The sequence below is a fragment of the Cyprinus carpio genome, chromosome B24 (assembly GCF_018340385.1).
Source record: "Cyprinus carpio isolate SPL01 chromosome B24, ASM1834038v1, whole genome shotgun sequence".
Classification (NCBI taxonomy): Eukaryota; Metazoa; Chordata; class Actinopteri; order Cypriniformes; family Cyprinidae; genus Cyprinus; species Cyprinus carpio.
In genome coordinates, this window is record NC_056620.1 from 5,727,995 (window position 1) to 5,749,393 (window position 21,399).

Genomic DNA, 21,399 nt, shown 5'->3' on the forward strand with positions numbered 1-21,399 from the left:
TTTTTATCTTGCTTGCAGATAACTAATCGGTGATAAGAGGTGACACAATTACCATCACAATCACATTAAAGCTAAAGTGGAAGGCACTGAAAGCGCTTGCAGTTCTAATGGGTCAGATCGCTGAGGTCATACGGAATGCAATTAGTATTTTTTTGCTGTAAGATACAATAAATGTATGTAACTATGAAGTAAATAATCTGAGATGGATATAAAACATGAGTGTTTAATGCACTGCATGATGAATAATAATGGCATAAAGTGTGTTTTTTTCCTTTAATGGTTGTTGTAATGCTCTGAATGTTAAATGTGCTCATTTATGCTGATTGTTGGAAGAAAGGTGCCCTTCACTCTGGTATTTCCATGGCTGAAACTGAGTGGCGAGCTGATAAGATGCCAGAACCATCATCATTGTCGACTTGACAAATTCCTCCTTTCTTGCTCTTCCTCTGACCTTATGTCGGGCCGTACGTTTCAGATCAGAACCTCATCAAGCGTCTTCTTCCCCTCTGCTCTCATTCATCTCTCACACTCTATCCATCACACATTAAGGCAGGTGTGTTCTAAACACACTTCTCCACATATCATTCATTCTCCGGGACTCCTCTGAGCTCATCCAAGGCTTCTAACTGTCCTCTGTTTGAAATGCCCTCTCAGTCCTGCCACTAGCTCACGTTTTGTCATGTGATTATGCTCCAGATGTGATCTTCTCAATGTACTTCCTTTGGTTCATGTGTCATTTTTATTTTATTTTATTTTTTGGTTGTTGTATTGTCAGGTGCGGACCTCAGTTCTGTCTCGTCATTGGTTCACTGTCTGATTACGTTTCTGGTTTATCTTAGCTTATTAGTTCATGTGAATATTTAAAGTTTAAAGGTAAATTGCATTACACTACATTTTAGTGTATAGATGCTTGTCAGTGGGTTACATTAAGTCGTGGCCTAATGGTTAGAGGAGGGAAGTCGTGTGGCCTAATGGTTAGAGAGTCGGACTCCCAAATCGAAGGGCTGTGAGTTCGAGTCTCGGGCCGGCAGGAATTGTGGGTGGGGGGGGAGTGCATGTACAGTTCTCTCTCCACCTTCAATACCATGACTTAGGTGCCCTTGAGCAAGGCATCGAACCCCAACTGCTCTCCCGGGCGCCGCCGCAGCATTAAAATGGCGGCCCACTGCTCCGGGTTGTGTGTTCACAGTGTGTGTGTGTGTTCACTGCTCTGAGTGTGTGCACTTCGGATGGGTTAAATGCAGAGCACGAATTCTGAGTATGGGTCACCATACTTGGCTGAATGTCATGTCACTTAAGCAGGGTTTTAAAAAAATAATAATTATGAAATTGCATACAAACGTGTACTTAAGTCATATTAAAGTGGGTCACAAAACCACTAATGTTTAACTAACTGAATTTAATAACAAATTAAACTATTATACATTTTAATTTAATCATGCAATTAACATGCACTTTAAGTATTCAAAACATTCATTTTGCTAAAATGTGTATTATTTTACATACTGTATTATATATTTTAAAAGTATATTATTTCTCTTTATCAAAAGAATGACAAAGTCAAATTCACTTTTCAGAAAAAAAAATAAAGCTTTAATTACAAATAAGTATTAATAAGTCTTAATTACACTGAGTGTATTTAGAGTGTATTATACATGTATTAAAGTAAAAAAAGTAGTTTTTTACATTTTAAAAGTTTCATTTTGATTACAGCAAACTAGATTCAAATATTATATTATGATATATAATTCAAACTATGTATATATATATATGTGTGTGTGTGTGTGTGTTAATATATACTGTATATGTGTGTTAACTCCAATAACCGCTGTAGCTCATGCACCACACATAAGGAACTGTACAAGAGACTTGAGTAATGACTCAAATACTCTAAGCATGAGAACACATAAAATACAAATATTACATGAAGTGGTGTATTTTTAACTAGAATCATTGCTAGAAGTTTTGGCACCTTGCTGAATCTAAAGACTGGAATAGTGCTACACACACACACACACACACAAAAAAAAATCAAATATATATATATATATATATATATATATATATATATATTATATATATATGTATATATATATATATAAAACTGACCATAATTTAAAACACTGGGCATCCGACATATGCTTCCTGACCTGTAAATGGTTATAAAGGAAAAACTGGGTATCATGCAATAAACAACTGAATATCATATACAGATCATCATTCCAAATCATTCCAAACACAACAAACATGTGCCTCATTGCCAGAAGATGCCAGATGAAAACAAACATGTATAGGAGCCTGCATTAGCTGGCTCTGTCAAACAAAGCCAGTTATGGGTGGGTAGACATGGTCACGTGCCTGTACAGATTGCAGTAGGGTATATGTTCTAAAAGTGGCTCAAAAATATTAAAACATGTTTGTTTTCAGCCTAGGTCGTTTGCAATCTTCAGATTTGATGATATCATAATCTGAAGCTAGAAACATAGGAGTCTGTGCTCATCATGCACTATGCTGTCCACTGCCCAAGATCTGTACACTGTCTCTGATTTTCAGTAACTAGCATTGACTTGTCCCAGACTAACAAATCATGGGCAAAAATCAAAGTGTATCCTTAACCTACAGTAATGTAACATGTCATGACATAGTAATGAAATTGTAATAACATGGTAATAATGTAATAACTAACTTTTGCATACTGAATTGTGATCAGTGCTCTTTCTTGCATTTGTTTGCACACTGAATTGTTACTGATCATTGCTTACAATTTTTTTCTAGTGCTGCAACCAGGCCACACACATGCCAATGGCCAGTTACTTCCTAAAATTGATTATTTTTTTTTTTATTATTTTTTTTACTGGCCATGAAACCATATGTGCAGTATTCATGAAAAAAAAACAAACAAAAAAAAACAACAACAACTGGGGAACCACATCTAATTGCATAATAATAATAATAATAATAATGATAATAATAATAATATTTTTTTTTTTTTGTTAGATATATATATTAATTAATTAATTATTTAATATTATTGTATTGCAAAGTATTTAATAAATAAATAAATAAATAAATAAATAAATAAATAAATAAAATAAATAAATAAATAAAATAGAACAATATTTCACATATCTTATATTTTTGTTTATATAACAAAAGTTACCAACCAATGGCAAGTAAAATGGTTCTATATATTCGCTAAGGTTGGTTTTTACTTGCATTTTATCACTTGGCGAGTGTAAATTTTAAGCCCTAGCTGCAACAGTCAACTTTTTTTTAGCCCTAAATCTCACCTAAAACTTCAACAATATTATTTTGCTACCTTGCTAACACTGATATTTTCCTTTGGGAAAATGTAAATCAAGTTGAAACTGATATTTCTTGTGACTTTGTCTTGTCATAGATGAAACTTTTCACTGATCTTTTTTTCAGATTTTGCCTTATACATAAAATGATACAAGCAACACTGCCTTCAATTTTGGGTAAAAAAACAAAGTAACTCTTATTATAAGGCAGCATTATTTGGTTCCTGCTGTTTGGAACAGCTGTCACGAGTGCATACCTAAACACGTTGCCTAGGTGGGTGGTTTTCATGTCATTTCATATGCTCTCTGTTTCCTCTGGTTTTTGCTATAAAGAACTTTCTCTTCACCTCATTCCTGTCAGTAAAAATTGTGATCTCTGAGTCTCATGGCCCCTGCAAACCCAGCATCTCTCCTGTGCTCTCTCCGTATTTTGATGGAGCAGAGCAGCAGGAACTGGCACGCAGCACTTCCTGCAGTGGAGCCCGGGGTCACTCACTCAAACACAACACTCACCTTCTCTCTGCTTCTTTGTTCTTCGGGGCATAACTCACTCACCTTGACTTTCTTCCTATCTTTCGTTTCCCCTCTTGTCCTCTTTTACACTCCCCTAAGCATGATTCTTTTCATCCTTCTTTACCCCTGCTCTTTCTCTATCAGTCCTTTCTGTCTCAATTTGTTCTAGGACAAGCTTCTTTCTCTGATCTTATTCTTCCGCATTGTCTCCATCTGACAGCAGGTCTTTATTTCTGTCCTCTGTGCCTGAGCATGTTGTTCATGTACACTCCTAGGAAAGTATTAGGAGTGACAACCGCATTTTTTTGTGGATGTGAATCCCCCTAATTTATCATTCTGTGAGTACAAGATAAAAAAGTCACTCCTTTTGGCCGCAAACATCTGTATAAGCCCACATTCATACATTTCAAATACATACACCTGCATTTTGGTTAAATTAATTAACAAATTGGACAACCCTGTGACAAGAAGTGTTTAACTGTAATGAATGGAAATTTGTAATGTACTTAAAATCATATTTTTAACATAAACTGTATTGCAGATAGTATAATATAAATGAAATAAAAGGCTACTTAAGTGTACTGAAAGAGAGTATAATTTTAAGAACTACTACTACTGTTTTAGAGCTATGCTACTGTTTAACACACTTATGTACACTTAAAATGTTAAATTTTTTATAATGTCAATTTAACAGTTTTTATTTTATTTTTCAAATTTAACATAAAATTAACATGACAATCTTTTGTCATGCTTTATAGAGGTACTCTTATTTTGATGTTTTGATAAAATTATTTAATGCACTTGATCATAATTTTAACTGTTATTATTTGATATTACATATAAATTTGATATATTTTTAATATACTAAATTGCAACTTCATTACAAATGTGCAATTACAATAGAAATCAAATTGAAGTTAAAAACATGTCATACACTAAACTTAACTTTGCGATTAAGTGTCCCAGAATATAACTACCCATTCAGTTTGCGCTTAAGTATATTCTTTAGTACTATTTTAAATAGCTGTCACTATTTGATATGGTACGGGAACATGGAGCGAGGAACGAGGGAGACCAGGAGTACTCTAACACCAAGGAACTCTGGAGTTCCCTCAGGACAGACATAGGACAATGGCCTTCAGAGCGGAACCCGTTTCGGGGCGCCATGGCGGGGGCTGAAACTTGGGGCCTGGAGCCCTCCTTGGGCTCAACGGGGAATCAGGGAGCCCTCCATGGGTTTTTAACGGGGAATCAGGAGCCCTAACAGGAAACTAACTAAATATGGGCAAAGGAAACACTTGGGGAGCAAAAACATACACAAAACATGGAAAACAGAGTCTGACAATAGCATGCTACAGCATATTTTTGTGTTTTTCACAGAGTAGATTATAATTACAGTAAGTAATAACCAGTCAAAGTCCAATGTAACATTTATTTATTTATGTGCAATGTGCAAATTAATTTAATAAGATACAATGTTTACATACCACATGAGCTATAAATGTAATACAAATTTAAATGACAATAAATGTGCATTTGCTGTGGAACCAATAATTTACCTTATCTTTTCTGTATATTTTATAATTCAAATTAAAATGGTTTAGGACACTGCACAGTTTGGTTTTGTGCATATGTGAAATTCAGGAAAAATCACTTTTGATTTATTTAGATGTAAATTTGATTGTTAAAATGAGATAAAACTCCTGGTATATAAACTGGAAATGTTTAGGAAAGCTCAGAAGAGCACTGTATTTAGCTGCAGTGCACAAGGGTGTTCTGACGTCACTGAATAAAGATGCTAGTGAGAGAATTCTACAGAGCTTGTTGAAGCCCATGATGTCACACTTCAGCTTGTGGATTGTTGATTCCTTCTTAGCCTCATACAATGCTCATCACAAACTCGTCGTCTGAATCACAGTTAATTATTTCCCTTTGCTCGCTCTCTCTAAACAAGTTTTATTTTCAAAGGGCAGGAGAGCAGCAGTGCTATTGAAGTGCTGCTTCTATAAATAATGAAGGCATATTAATGATTATAACCTCTAAGTACATATGTACTTTACTCAGACAGGTCAAAATAATAAATCAAAAATTGAACAGGGTTTTAAAAACAAGAACTCAGTTCAATTTTAGTAGTGAACATGTTTCAGTCCACTTTCCATTCACACCATGTGACCAAACCGTCTATATGTAAGGGATAATGCACGGCCAAGAACCAACCAACGCGAAGAGTAAAAATGGAGGATATTTTCATCATTTACGTCTCATTAGCGCTAGCATTCTGCCCACTTCAAATCAGACACAGAGATGAAATAATGTGGTAAGATCACATTTATTTAAATTAATTATAGCATTTTTTTAAATTAGTTATTGAATGTTCGCAAGAGAGACAGAGAGAAATAGAGAGAGAGAGAGAGAGAGAGAGAGAGAGAGAGAGAGAGAGAGAGAGAGAGAGATTATGGGATTTAGCTGTAGGTAATCACAGTGTGTGTGTGTTCATGGAGTGTGTGTGCACTTGGATGGGTTAAATGCAGAGCACCAATTCCGAGTATGGGTTACCATACTCGGAATTTTTCACTTTTTTTTTCACTTTCACTTTCATAACAGTTCGATGGCATGAGTGTGTATATAATTAATAAGAAACAATGATGTGTCTTTATTTAAAATTTTTTTTTTTCTTCTGTGGTTGATAAAATAAGTTTGGTTTGATTTTTTAGCTGATGAGAAGAATCTGTTTTTGTTAAAAAATGTCACTTTGTTTAGTTTTGGTATAGTAGGGAAGTTGAATTGATTTATTTATATTTTATTTTATTGCTGTATTAAAAGCTCACTCTTCAGCACAGCATCATTCTTCATCTCAATCTCATATTCACAATAAAACATTTGTTTGAATGTCCACTGAGGAAAATGATATCTTTGTTATGGGCTATTATATTTTTTTATCTTTTAGGGTTGTTTTGATGTGATTAATTGTTTGTTCATTTTTTTTCTGCTTCTTTTAAAGGGTGGTTTGTTTTAAATTATAAATTTCTTTTTTTTTTACATTGTTTGTTTCATTTTTTTTATTATTGATTTTTTTGCTGAATCAGTATGACTAAGAAAAGTAGTTTATTGATTTAATTAATGGAAGAATGTTGTTAATATAACCATCATGAACACACACCGTTTCCCAATACTAAGTACTATAATTAAAGGGGTCATATGATGCTGCTAAAAAAACATTATTTTGTGTATTTGGTGTAATGAAATGTGTTTATGTGGTTTAAGGTTGAAAAAAACACATTATTTTCCACATACTGTACATTATTGCTTCTCCTCTATTGAGATTGGAGAGTTGTGATTGGCCGAATGCCTTAAGCGTGTGACGGAAATGTTACGCCTCTTAACATATTGTGATGCCCTGTCCGGCCGGAGCGACGAGACATAAACATAAAACCCATTATAAACGTGATATAAACATGATTTGTAGTTGTGTTTTCTTTTGGAAGGCAAAAACAAAGTAGTTTCGCTTTCTCAACGAAACAGCGTAACACACCGCAGCCTTGAGTGAGCAGAGGCCGGAGGCCTAGAGTGAGCTGAGGTCTCGGTGTGGGGTGAGGCGGGGTTGGGTTGGGATGAGGAGGGGGGGTTGGGTTGGGTTATATTCTATGAAGGAGCGTACCTTGTGCGCGTGGCAACCACATGTGACGACCCCGGGCTGGACTCCGCTTCGTCCACGGTGAAAGCCCATTCTGCAATCCACAGTGCAAAGTTCATGTATTTCCTCAGCGACCAGCACGGATCAGCCCCTGGCATGACGACGCGGATATCTTCCTCTTTTGGAAGGCCAAACAAAGTAGTTTAGCTTTCACAGTGAAACACACAGTGTCTATACGACATGGCGGGGGCGGCAACAACAATACTACCATGGGAATAAAAGGTACGCCTTCTTTCTTTGCGTGAACATCTGGGCGACGTTAAGCAAAATTGTCCCACATAATGATGTAGATATGTGGGGGTGTGTTAGAACGAGCCATTTCAGGGGGGCGTAGACGAGTCTCAACTTTTATAAAGAATATCTCTTTGGATTTGAGACTTTAGTCTTTGCAACTTTACATATATTCTTTATTCACCTAGAGCTTGTAACACTGCAAAGAGAAAGGAAAATTTGAAATCGCATCATATGACCTTTAACCTACCGGAGTCGATTCACGCGTATATGCGTGTTGAGGCATCTTCTCCTGATAAACCCGAAAAGAACTTAAATTACACTTTCAGTTTTGATCGTACAGATAAGAGCAATATATCAATCGAATCTGTAAAGGGTCTACTTTTATTTGTATACACACATAATAACAACAAAATTTTGTGCATTTACAAAATAAAGAAAACAAACAAGGTGCGCTGTCTGCAGCCTTGGTTATAATGTTCCACGTGAAGTCAAGGTCAAGGTCAAGGCCGGAAAACCATACTGGATGCCCATGATCTTCGGGCCCTTAGACGGCACTGGATCACATACAGGAATGCTACTGTAATGGAAATCACAACATGGGCTCAGGAATACTTCCAGAAAACATTGTTGGTGAACACAATCGACTGTGCCATTCACCGTTGCCGGCTAAAACTCTATAGGTCAAAAAAGAAGCCATATCTAAACATGATCCAGAAGCGCAGGCGTTTTCTCTGAGCCAAGGCTCATTTAAAATGGACTGTGGCAAAGTGGAAACCTGTTCTGTGGTCAGACGAATCAAAATTTGACGTTCTTTTTGGAAAACTGGGACACCATGTCATCCCGACTAAAGAGGACAAGGACAACCCAAGTTGTTATCAGCACTCAGTTCAGAAGCCTGCATCTCTGATGGTATGGGGTTGCATGAGTGCGTGTGGCATGGGCAGCTAACACATCTGGAAAGGCACCATCAATGCTGAAAGGTATATCCAAGTTCAAGAACAACATATGCTCCCATACAGACGTCATCTCTTTCAGGGAAGACCTTGCATTTTCCAACATGGCAATGCCAGACCACATACTGCATAAATAACAACATCATGGCTGCGTAGAAGAAGGTTCCGGGTACTGAAAAGGCCAGCCTGCAGTCCAGATCTTTTACCCATAGAAAACATTTGGCGCATCGTAAAGAGGAAGATGCGACAAAGAAGACCTAAGACTAGAAGCCTGTATTAGACGAGAATGGGACAACATTCCTATTCCCAAACTTGTCAACTTGCAACTTGTCTCCTCAGTCCCCAGACGTTTGCAGACTGTCATAAAAAGAAGAGGGGATGCCACACAGTGGTAAACATGGCCTTTTTTTGAGATGTGAAATTTAAAATCACCTTATTTTTCCCTTAAAATGATAAATTTTCTCAGTTTAAACATTTGATATGTCATCTATGTTGTATTCTGAATAAAATATTGCTTTTTGTGATTTATTCATGATTGCATTCTGTTTTTATTCACAATTTGTACAGTGTCCCAACTTTTTTGGAATCAGGTTTGTATATATAAAATATTCTCACTGTTCACTAACTATTAACTATATGACTTTTGCCTCTATAAACTCCCAATTTTCCAGTCAGTAATGTAGTTGGGGATCTAAAATATGGAAATGCAGAATAAGGCATCAATATGTGCTTTATAAGTATTAAAAACAGCCAATATACTAGTTATTTGCATGCTAATAGTGAGAAATGATCTTTTATAAAGTGTTAAGGGAAAATTGTATTTTACAATTCATTGGTTCGGCATGGATTTTTCTGGACCATGAGTTATGCTATAAAACCTGCCAACCATTCTCAGACCCCTGAAATTAACAAAGTTGGACCCATGTTCAACATTAAACTGACAGCATCTTTGTGGAAAAATGACTGCTTGTCAAAGTTGTGCAGACTTTGCAGCACCTAGTAATTTTCCTGAAACACATTGGTAGGAGATTTCTTACACAAATCAGTTCCGACATAGAATGCATGTGAGCGTCAGTACATACTTGGTACTCTTACCATCTGTGCTGTGCTAAAAGACACTTCACGCAGAGCAGGGAACAAATTCAGATGATTACGTAACGTGACTTTTTCTTTCGGCTCCAGCTCCTACTTAATTGCTCCTGATTAAATTGATTTCTTCTTCTTGTACAGGTAATTTGCTGCAAGAGGTGTCTGCTAGGGCTGAAGAAACAAAGTGAGCCACAGAGGAATGGAAATTTGCTGTACTGTAAATCCACCTTAAACCACAGCTACCCTCCGGCTCAGGACAGACATAAAAAGAAATGCAGTTATAAATTATTCAGAATGCTTTCAATTTAAAGTTGATCCACCTATCCTAGTGTCGGATAACACAGAATTGAGATTGATGTCAATTTCAGCCAATAGCATTTTCATTGCTTTTTGAACATATACCATGGTAAAACAAAAGTAGTAAATAGTAAGCAATAGTAGCTATTTGCTTTTGGTTTCAGTTAGTACAATAGCATGACTCTGCATCCTTAATAGTTTCTTGTCACTTTTAACTGTTTTGTCTAATAATAAAAAAGCAACTAGTGAGAAAATGTCCTTTGTCAATATGCAGACATGCAGACAAACTGACTGTGCACTGTATGTGGAAGAAGCTTGATCTGGTTTTGTGAGAAAACACGATTGTTAATAGATACATATTATGGTTAATAAACAATTGTGTGTTCTATTGTTGTTTACTTGTCCAATTTATTAATAATGCTTTTCATGTAATAATTTGGACGACTAAACAAAAGCATGGGAAAGTTACCATCTACTGTCTAAAATTTACTTTTTTAGACAATTGAGGTCAAAACTGATTATATATGTTAAATGTTAATAAATATTTTTATCAATTTTATAAACATGGCATTTAGAATCATCATATAGGTTCTGGTTCGGCATCATCCCTGAAAGCCACAGCACAGCCCTCCAAGTCGCTGTTTATGACATCTTGCTTGGTGGGCAAAGGGTACATGGCAGCGGGTCGGGCTGGTGCGTGTTTGCACACTATGGCAGTGTTACAAGCGCACCAAGCCGACCTGCTGAAGGACCCTAGACGAGGTTGAGAAGATTAAGTCGGAGGATATCACCGAACTCCGCTGAACCACTGATTTGTGTATCTGCGCCACCAAAGAGACTGTCCACACCATCAGCAGATCTATGGTAACCACAGTGGCCGCGGAGAGGCATTTGTGGTTGAAATCCTGTCCGAGATCACAGAGAAGGACAGGGTCTTCCTCATGGACACCTTACTGTGCCTTCTGGTCTGTTCAGTGACACCGTCAAAGTCTTCGAAAGGTTCCAGGAGGCCCGTAAACAAGTGGTGGCATTCCAGCAGTTCCTCCTTCACTGCTCTCTAGCTTCTGGGGCTGCTGGGCAGGAGCAGCCCCACTTGTGTACCGGCCCCTCATACAGGGAACAACAAAAACAGAGCGTCACCTCTCGTGCTCCTTCGCAGCAGGACCGAGAGCAGTGGCACTCTAGTACTTTGAAGTCTAAGTCGAGCAGGCTTTGGTAATGGAGCAAAAAGTAAATTCTCTCTTGGGGGAGGAGGCCATTGACGTGGTCCCTTCTCTCGACAGAGAGTCCGGGTTCTACAGCCAGTTCTTCATCTGTTCCAAAGAAGGATGGAGGGTTGCATCCCATTTTAGATCTGTGTCAATTGAACTGCTCAGTCATGCGAATGAAGTCAGGATGCCACAATCAAACAAGTCTTGTCTCAGATCAGGTACGATGACTGCTTTGTCACGATTGATCTAAAAGGCGCATACTTCTATGTCTCCATCCTTCCCCAACACTAGGGCTGGGGCGATATGGGCCTAAAAAAAAAAATCCACGATTTTTTTAACAAAAAATCTGATTTACGATTTAAACCGATTTTTTTTTCCCCCTACTTAAAATCAATATTCAGATGACAAAAAGAAATTGTTCAAAACAAGTTTTAACTTTATTTTGTTTTGATTTTACCTTCTGGGATTTGATCTGGATTCCCCCTTCAGGTTAAATTGCAATCAGAAACAACAAGCCAAAAAGACAAGATGGCAGGTCCTGCCATTGTAAACCGTGAAAACGTTACATAAAATAAAATGTAACATAACATTCTTATCATACTGGTTACAGTCTGGAAGACTGTCAAAGGTCTTTACTATTTATTTATTTTTTTCATGGGAGCTGCACTGATAGGGGCAGAGTCAATCAGAGAGCCACTTTTACCGCAAAGTATCAAAAGCTAAATCTAGTCAGAAAAAGCATGTCTTTTATCAATCTGTCATCCCTGATATGCAATGCAATGCGATACAAAGGGGCTATCATTCTTTATCATTTACCAGTTTAAATTTGTAACTGAGACAAGATGATTTAAAAAAAAAAAAAAAAAAAAAAAAAAAAAAAAAAAAAAAACACCTTAATGCTGGAAAGATTATACTAGCCCATCATGCATCTAACCATCCATGTGCACACTCGGTGTTAAGAGCTGTTAAGATTAAAACTGCCAACTCCGCAGTGAGTCAGTGTCATGGACGTAGGACCTTAGGACAGAGCAAGTGTAAATATATTTTCTAGTCTATATCTCCATCTTGTTGTAAATAGAGCAGACAGTGTCTAACTGTGTCTACACCGTTAGATAACAAGAATAACAACGGCAGCTAATTTCATGAAAATCAAATACACTTCTTCAGTTTTTGAATTTTAGGTAGGCTATGTTTACTAAGTTTAGATTAATATATTAAATACATTTTAATTAGCCTAATACAGTTAATAAAATTAAGAAGAATGTAAGAATTTCGTTTTGAAAAATTGCCATTTATATGCATGCATAATTTTAGACAATTATCCAAGAATTTCGGTACAAACAGTAAACATTAGGCCTGCTAGAGACATTTTATGTCGGAGCGGGATCTGAGCGGGAATTGGTTTATGGCGAAGGTTAGCGGAATATTAACGGGGCGCTTGCTTGGTGCGGCTGAGCGACTGAGTGGAGCGCACGTCCATACAGCGGGAAACGTGGCGGAGCTTCATACCATGGGCGGAGCGGGGGGTGGCTAATTGGGCTTAAGCCCCGAATGTTTTGTCAAAAGCCCCGAATCTTTTTTTAAAATAACTTTGTTTAATTTCCTCTCAATCTTTCAGGACTGGGGCGGCAAAAAAGCTCTATTACCGTGCGTGGTGGCGAACGGTAATGCATCGCGCATCACTCAGCTTGTATGCCAACTGCCCAATAAAAACTAACGAAGAAGAATATAAATCTTCTTCTTCGTCGTTGTCATCAGGGGCTGGCAGGCTTTTTTAATTTCACCAGCGTCATAGCGAGCTCACTGGCTAACCGGCTGAAATGAACATTATGGACATAACAACATTTTTTAAAAGGATCACTAACAGTAAACCTCACCGGCCGGACAGAGATTCAGAAGCAGCGTCAGAGGAACCGTGGACAAGTGTTACAAATGTAAACCCCCCCTCCCCCCCACAAAAACCTAAACACACAGCTTGTATCAAATGCTTAAGCCCATTCTGAACTACGGGAGCCCTGAGTGGAGCGCCGGCGGATGTTAAAAAGAAAACCGATTTTCATTCAAACAAATCGATGTAAACTACACATTCGAGTTAATCGATAAAATCGATTTATCGCCCAGCCCTACCCAACACAGGAAGTTCCTAAGGTTTGCTTTTGGGCCATTATCTGGTTCTTCCGTTCGGCCTTGCACTCTCACCCTGCACTTCCACAAAGTGTGTGGATGCTGCTCTGGTTCTACTGCAACTCCAGGGCATCCGCATACTGAATAATATTGACGCTTGGTTGATATTAGCTCAATCGGAGCTGATGGCGGTTTGGCATCAAGATTTTCTCGCTCACATGAAAGAGCCGAGGTTAAGACTAAATGGCAAAAAAAGTGTGCTTTCTCCACTACAGAGGACCACTTATCTGGGCATGGTGTGGGATTTGACCACGATGTAGGCATGTCTGTCTCATGCTCAGAACGAGTCGATCCTCACTGCAGTTGCAAGAGTAAGAGAAGGCCAGTGACTCACTGTCAAGTAGTTTCAAAGACTGCAGGGTCTGATGGCAGCTGCATCCAACATGATAACTTTTGGTCTACTGTACATGAGACCCCTACAGTGGTGGCTCAAGACCAAGGAGTTTTCACCAAAGGGGAATCTGCTTTGCATGCTCAAGGTCATGCAGCGATGCCTACATGCCTTAGACATGTGGAGAAAACCTTGGTTCTTCTCTCAGGGCACGGTGCTGGGAGCTACTTGTCGTTGAGTAAGGCTAACGGGGGACACGTCCCCCACTGGTTAGGGTGAGGTTATGTGTGGCCACCCTGTCCGCGGTCTGTGGAGCGGTCACCATCTTTTGTGGCACATCAACTGCCTGGAGATGTTTGCCAGGTTTCGAACACTGAAACACTTCCTCCAGGGCCTAAGAGGCCACCATGTGTTGGTGTGAACCGACAACACAGCGGTGGTCTCTTACATCAACCACCAGGGAGGTCTGAGTTCGTGCCCACTTTACAGGCTGGTGCACCAGATCCTTGTGTGGGCCCAATGGAAACTCCTCTCGCTGAGAGCAGTACACATCCCCCTCTCAATCAGGGAGTAGACATCCGAGGCTCAGGGAATGTAGACTCCACCCAGACGTAGTGGATCAGATTTGAATACTGTTTGGCCAAGCAGAGGTGGACCTGTTTGCGACTCAGGAGACATCGCACTGTCCCCTCTGGGTCTCTCTGACTCATCCAGCTCCTCTAGGACTGGATGTAATGGTACAGAATTGGCCAAGGATTCATCTGTATGCCTTTCCCCTGATTGCTCTGCTCCCGGAAGTTCTGGATAGAGTGCGCCGGGACAGGGTCCATCTATTCCTAGTTGCCCCGTTCTGGCCGGTCCGAGTATGGTTCTCTGACCAGATTTCCCTTCTTGATGGCTCTCCATGGGAGATTCCCATCAGGAGAGATCTCCTCTCACCTCTCTCCGGAGTTGTGGAAGCTGTGGGTGTGGCCCCTAAGGGGGCACAGCTCATAGCTTCCGGTCTCTCAACTTAGGTTGTTGAGACCATTTTCCAGTCCAGAGCTCCCTCTACGAGGAAACTGTACACCTTGAAGTGGAAGCTTCAGTTAACTGCCTGGTTGGTTCAGTGCTGGAGTTCCTGCAGGCCAGATTCTCCACAGGGTTGACCCACCCCACCTTGAAGGTCTATGTGGCGGACATAGCGGCCTACCCCGCCCCTCTCTGTGGTCAGTCTGTGGGAAAGAACCCCCTATTTACAAGTTTCCTCCATGGTGCGCTGAAGCTGAGGCCTCCGGTACAATCACATGTCCCCCCATGGGTCCTGGCTGTGGTGCTAGAAGCTCTCTGTAAGCCTCCTTTTGAGCCCATTGAAGAGATTTCTGATTGTTTCCTCTCTATAAAGACTACCTTCCTTCTTGCTATCTCTTCTATCAAGAGAGTTGGTGACCTTCAGTCCCTTTCCGTGGCCCCCTCTTTTCTAGACTTTGTGCCCGGATTGGCAGTGCATCAGTGCCGGGGTACGTCTCTAAGGTCATACTCCAGGCCTTCTGTCCTCCTCGCTTTCAGGAGCCTGACCAGTAGAAGTTTCATTGTATGAAAAATGCAGCAAACATATGTGCATGTAAAATATTATATAAATATGAAACATTACTCTTTATTAAATATTTTATCAGTTAAAATGACATAAAACTACTGTTTTTTGTTGTTGTTGTTTTTTCTACATAAATATATACATATAGAGTCAGTGGATTCATGAACCTCTGTTCCATTGATTTAGATATCTGTTCCACTGGAGCAAAAACTGATCCTCATTGGAAAACAACCTTAAAACACATAATTTTGGGTCCCGTCCAGATGCCATGCTTCACTGGCCTGGTTCCTCACTATCATCAGCATCATTGATGCTCTTTGCAAAGGAAAAATTATGGGCAGCATTTAATTTAATTGCTACATTTAATTTAGGATTTAGGTAATCTTGTTATTGCCTTCTGAAATGAGTAAATATTACAAAAATACAGACCCAAGTCTGTATTATTATTATCATCATCATTATTATTAAATGTTATTGTTGTCTGAGGTTTTTCTTTGAAAAAACATGCACTGATGAATGATGAATTAAAATAAGATAAGAAAATATTTAAGAATGTGTCAATTTTGATTTCATGTCAACATTCGGCTTCATTTTTTCCCCCTTTATTTATTTATTTTTTTGGTCATTTATCAAATGTTCAAGTGAAAAACCAGCAATGAGGTGATTGAAATGAACCAAAACTGACTCCAACATCTGACCTCACTAAGGCATTACCCCATGCATAACTGAATCAGTGTAAATTATATCCTGAGCCTCTTAATCGAAACAATGTCTCTTCACATATCCTGATCAGTGATGTGTATCCTTCGGGAAGACCTGCCACGTTCCCTTCCTTCTCTAAAGTAGACACGCTGTAATATGACAGAACAACCCAATGCCTCCTGCCTGCTTTGAGTGGCTGTTTTCTCTGTGATTTATAGTTATCAGCAATGCTGATCAAGGTCGACCGTGTGGCTCATTTTTCACCACCTGCTGTCAGAACCCAGAGCGTGAGTCGGCTAGCCACAGGAAAGCCTGCCCCAAGCAGCCACATTAAAGAACATGATGCTTTATTATACAGCCATGGCTGTCCATCATAAAGCTGAAAACACACATATTGTATACACACTGTTCAGATACACAAGATCTTCCACACGGACACTTACAAAGTCAGAGTAAATTTTGACTGAATCTATCTATCTATCTATCTATCTATCTATCTATCTATCTATCTATCTATCTATCTATCTATCTATCTATCTATCTATCTATCACAAGTTATTTCTATTCATTATTTAAAAAGAAAAAAGAAAAAAAACCTTAGTCTACCGAGTTAGGACTTGTCATAGCACTAACATATTTTTGCTCTTTTGTTGGATTGATTATTTCTATTGTACTCATTTGTAAGTTGCTTTGCATAAAAGGATCTGCTAAATGATTAAATGTAAACGTAAACTCAAGTACAACTTAAAATGAGAAATACATTTTCCTACTGACCATGAAAACATATTTTGCATTGTATTTATGTATCTATTACAAGTATTACATTAAAAAAAGCAATCTTTTCTTGGAAATCTGAATTCAGAAATTACAATTCTGAGAAGAACCAATTGTAAATATTTTTGATTCAAACTGATAAGCAATGTTCATATAATGATTACATTATAATAAAAGCATATTATGCTGCAGTTTTGTGGTTGCAGGACAACTGGCAAGTATTTTTATATCCTCATCAAATTCTTTTTTTTTTTAACATTGATTATGTTAATTTTGGACTGTCAAAAAATACTGTCAAAGAGCAACAATGTTCAGATATCTTATAGAATGCACTGAAAATGATTACACACATTAACTCTCTGTTAATCAGTCCCAAGTCACACACGCATATTTCCCTTCAGTCTTCAAGGCACTCAACCATGGTTCACTGGATGCATAAACCTCATAGGTATTTGAGCAGGGCTTCTTTCTCAACCTACCGATACAATTAACAACCCCCATAATTCTCATCCAGCCAATACAGTGAAACTCCATGTTTTACAAGTCAATCACTCTGCGCAGTCTCGTAAAGCTGTTCAAATATTAGGCAGGTGCCTACTGAATTAATCTTTTACAGAAGTCTAGCTTGTCTTTTGAAACAGGATAATTGTTGCACAGAAGAATAAACAAATCCCATGTTTATTGATGTGCATGCATCAACTGCATGTGATATGGCTGAAACAGAGGGTGCAAGAGTTAATCTAATTAAGAGCTGATTGAGAGCAGAGGTCACCTCCCACAGACAACACACAAGGAGAAAAAGAGAGTTATTATGAAAATACATGCTGGCAGCTGCATCACACACTACAGATGAATATAACCCTACATCTTACCACATCATCTCTTTGCTATCTGTTTTTCTGTTTATCTGTCACCCTGCCCACACGGGGCGCATCCGTTGATGTGACACCAATGGTCATGTTTACATGCTATCTTTTTGTTGTTTTAGACTCTTTTTTTTTTTTTTTTTTACATTATTCTTCAAATTGTCAATAATTGTCATATTTATTTATTTATTTATTTTAAATTTTGCTTAAACTAAAATGACATCTAAATCAGTCAACAAAAATTGTCATTTTAATTGACAAGAACGTTCAAAATTAAATAAATATTTAGGGATGTAACGATTCAGTCAACTCACGATTCGGTTCGATTCACGATTTTGATTTCGTGATTTTGAATTGAACAAAATAATATTTAAGACAAATTATGAATTAAATATGTCCTTTTATTATTGCTTGTACAAAATGCTGTGCATTTCTTTGTGAAATTGAAATTTAACTATAATAATATACTAATATAGCACTTGCGTATTATTGCTCTTTTGTTGGTTTTGATTGCTTCTATTGTCCTCATCTGTAAGTCGCTTTGGATAAAAGCGTCTGCTGAATGCCAAAATTTAAATAGAATGTAAATGTAAATAACAAAACTAAATTGAAATGTTAAAACAAGCCCCAAATCAAATAAATAAGTAACACAAACAAAATAAATCTCTTCACATAAACAAAATAAGGCTTTGTCTGTGCTCTTTCCATTTAAAATGAGAGGCAATCACTGCATTTATTCATGATCCAAACAAAGATGTTGCATATATGCAACATGAGCAGTTTTTAATTTAAATTAGATTGTTTAATTTAGACATTTTGAAGCAGAAACAGAATGGTTTGACTTCAGTTTTGTGAAACTATACATAAAAATATCTGCATATAACATGAGCTGAATGAGATTCAGATTCACTTTTTGCCAGCAGGTGGCACTTAAAGCCTTTCCTTGGTTTCTGCTGTAAACGAAGCAGTGCTGCACTTATGAATTTTAATGCATTTATACAGAGGCAAAAACTTCAGTTTTGTGAACTATACTAAAATAATTCTGCATATAAACGATGCTGAATGAGAGATTCACTTTTTGCCAGCAGGTGGCACTTAAAGCCTTTCCTTGGTTTCTGCTGTAAACGAAGCAGTGCTGCACTTATGAATTTTAATATGCATTATACAGAGGCAAGATGAAAAAAAAAAAAAAAACTTCTACATTTTTCTAACTACAGTAAGTTCCCCTCAGACATACATTCATATAAACTCCTACCTCTAAATGAATCGCGATTTGGTTAGCATCTCAACGGATTTGAATCGTCACATATTTGAATTGATTTTTAACCGGCTCGCGGTTAATCATTACATCCCTATAAATATTCCAACATTTTATACATTATTTAACACAAACATGGTTTGAAATAACATAATTGGCACACTATAGCAATACAATATTATAAATTATTTATGCTTTAGATAGTCATTGTCTGTGTTTTAGTGAAACATATAGGAATTTTCTGTATTGATTTTCACTGGTGTTTTACCTGTATTTTTAATTACATATTTGGATTACATTTACATTTGTGCATTTTGCAGATGCTTTTATCCTAAACGACTTGCATTGCAAGTTATACATTTGATCAGTTCATGCATTCCCTAGGAATTGAACCCATGGTCTTAGTGTTGCTAGCACCATACTCTACTGTTTGAGCTACAGGAATGCATTGTTTTGTGAACACATTGAATTGTTTTGTTTTTAAGGGCTAAAAGAAAGTGTTTCTAAACTTAATGGATAATGTGCTGGCAGAAAATTACCAGTATATTTTCCATACAGGTTTGCGACATTTTGAGTAGAAAGTTGTAATATTACATTTATGTTGTGTATTTATGTAAATGAAGTCAATGAGTCAATGAGTCAGTGAAGCCACTAACAAAATGCTTCAGTTTTATGAGTGTTCATTCATTGTTTGACTTCAGCTCAGGCAGCTCAAATAGGTCATTTAACAATTCAGTCACACTTTAGTTTGGGGATCAGTTCTTACTATTAACTAACTATTATCTGAGACTTTTGCCTCAATAAACTCCTAATTTGCTGCTTATAATTAGTTAGTAAGGTAGTTGTTAAGTTTAAGTATGGGGTGGATTAAAAGATCTAAAATAAGGCCATGCAGAATAAGGCATTAATATGTGCTTTACAAGTACTAATAAACAGCCAACATGCTAGTAACACACATTCTAATAAGCTACACTAGTTAATAGTGAGAATTGGACCTGAAATTAAAATATTAGTAACAGTTCAAATAGCCATTGACATTAACATGATGCTAACCTCAAATAGGCATTGACATTAACATGATGCTACCCAATAAAAAAACAATTTTTAATTGAATACTAATTAAAACAAGAAGAAGCATAAAAACACCCATAAAACCCAATAAATATTGGGTAAATTCAGAAATAGCAGGATTGTATTGCATTTTTCCAGTGAAAATAACACCTTTTGGAACAGTATTTATGACAGTAGTGTACCCATGAAAATACTGTCAATGTAGGCAGCTCACTAGGTTTTGGAACAGCTTATATATGCACTCTCTTATCTTAATAACAGATAAAATAAATATTTTTGCTCTCTAGTCAGGTCTTTGGTGGGTTTATTCATGCTGATAAATATGTTTGTAATCAGGGATTAGAATACAACTGTAATGCAAATTACAGTTATTACAATGCAAATGATTAAACCTATAGCATCATTAGAATTCTGTACACACCCCTCAGCACATGGCGGTTGTTTTTGCTCAATGAACTCTGATGGCACTGAGAGTTTTGACACTGAGGGGTGCTGGTCTGCTTGAGCTTGCTGCTAACTTTGATGACTCCCATCAAGGTTAAAAGACATATACTGCACCAATCATCCTCTTGTTTGCTTAACAGCATTCAGTTTGTACACACTCACCGACGTCAGGCTCCGCGTGGCTGCTTAGGCTAAGGACACAGGGGTGGGCCATTAAAATGGAACCAGATGGTTTAGGCCACAGCAGGCATTAGCTCAGTTTAATTTCTTGTTGCGAGTGTTGAGTAATGTCGATGATGTATCTGTTTGATTTAGACTCCTAGCTAGAGAGGCAGATCAATGGGCTCCACTAATTATGCAATTATATAGCTGTTTTAGTACAATCATAATGGGGGCAGGCAGACAGAATCAAAATGAGAGAGTCTATTACAGCCAAAGGGAGATAGAGGACAGAACAGTGGGATGAGGACAGCCGCTAAATGACAGCCGCTTACAGCAAGATGACTTGGCAAAAGATGATTCATGATGGTAAAGATGATTCAAGGCAGTTATTAAAGGGTTAGTTCACACAAAAATGAAAATTCTGTCATCATTTGCTCACCCTTGTGTCACTTCAAACCCATAAGATTTCTGTTCTCAGAACACAATATTCAGAACACAAATGACAGTATTTTTTAATATTTCCCCACCATTTGTGTCCATTCATTTTCAAAAAGTATAATTATTGCTGTATAATATTATAATCATAGCTGTTAATAGTGTTCATCGTCTGTTTGATTACATCATTAACTGAATTTTCCGGTACATTTCTGCCATCTGTACAACAATTTGACAGTCACCACTGACAAGCTACTACTAAATATACTGTATAAACATAATTTTCTGTAAAGCTGCTTTGCAGCG

At 37.6% G+C, this 21,399-nt stretch overlaps 1 protein-coding gene across 1 annotated transcript in view; it reads right to left on the reverse strand.

The window, feature by feature from the left end:
- The window catches only part of LOC109049688 (dipeptidyl aminopeptidase-like protein 6), a gene marked incomplete at its 5' end in the record, with an annotated part of 189,900 nt that overhangs the window by 77,474 nt on the left and 91,027 nt on the right, over nt 1-21,399 (reverse strand).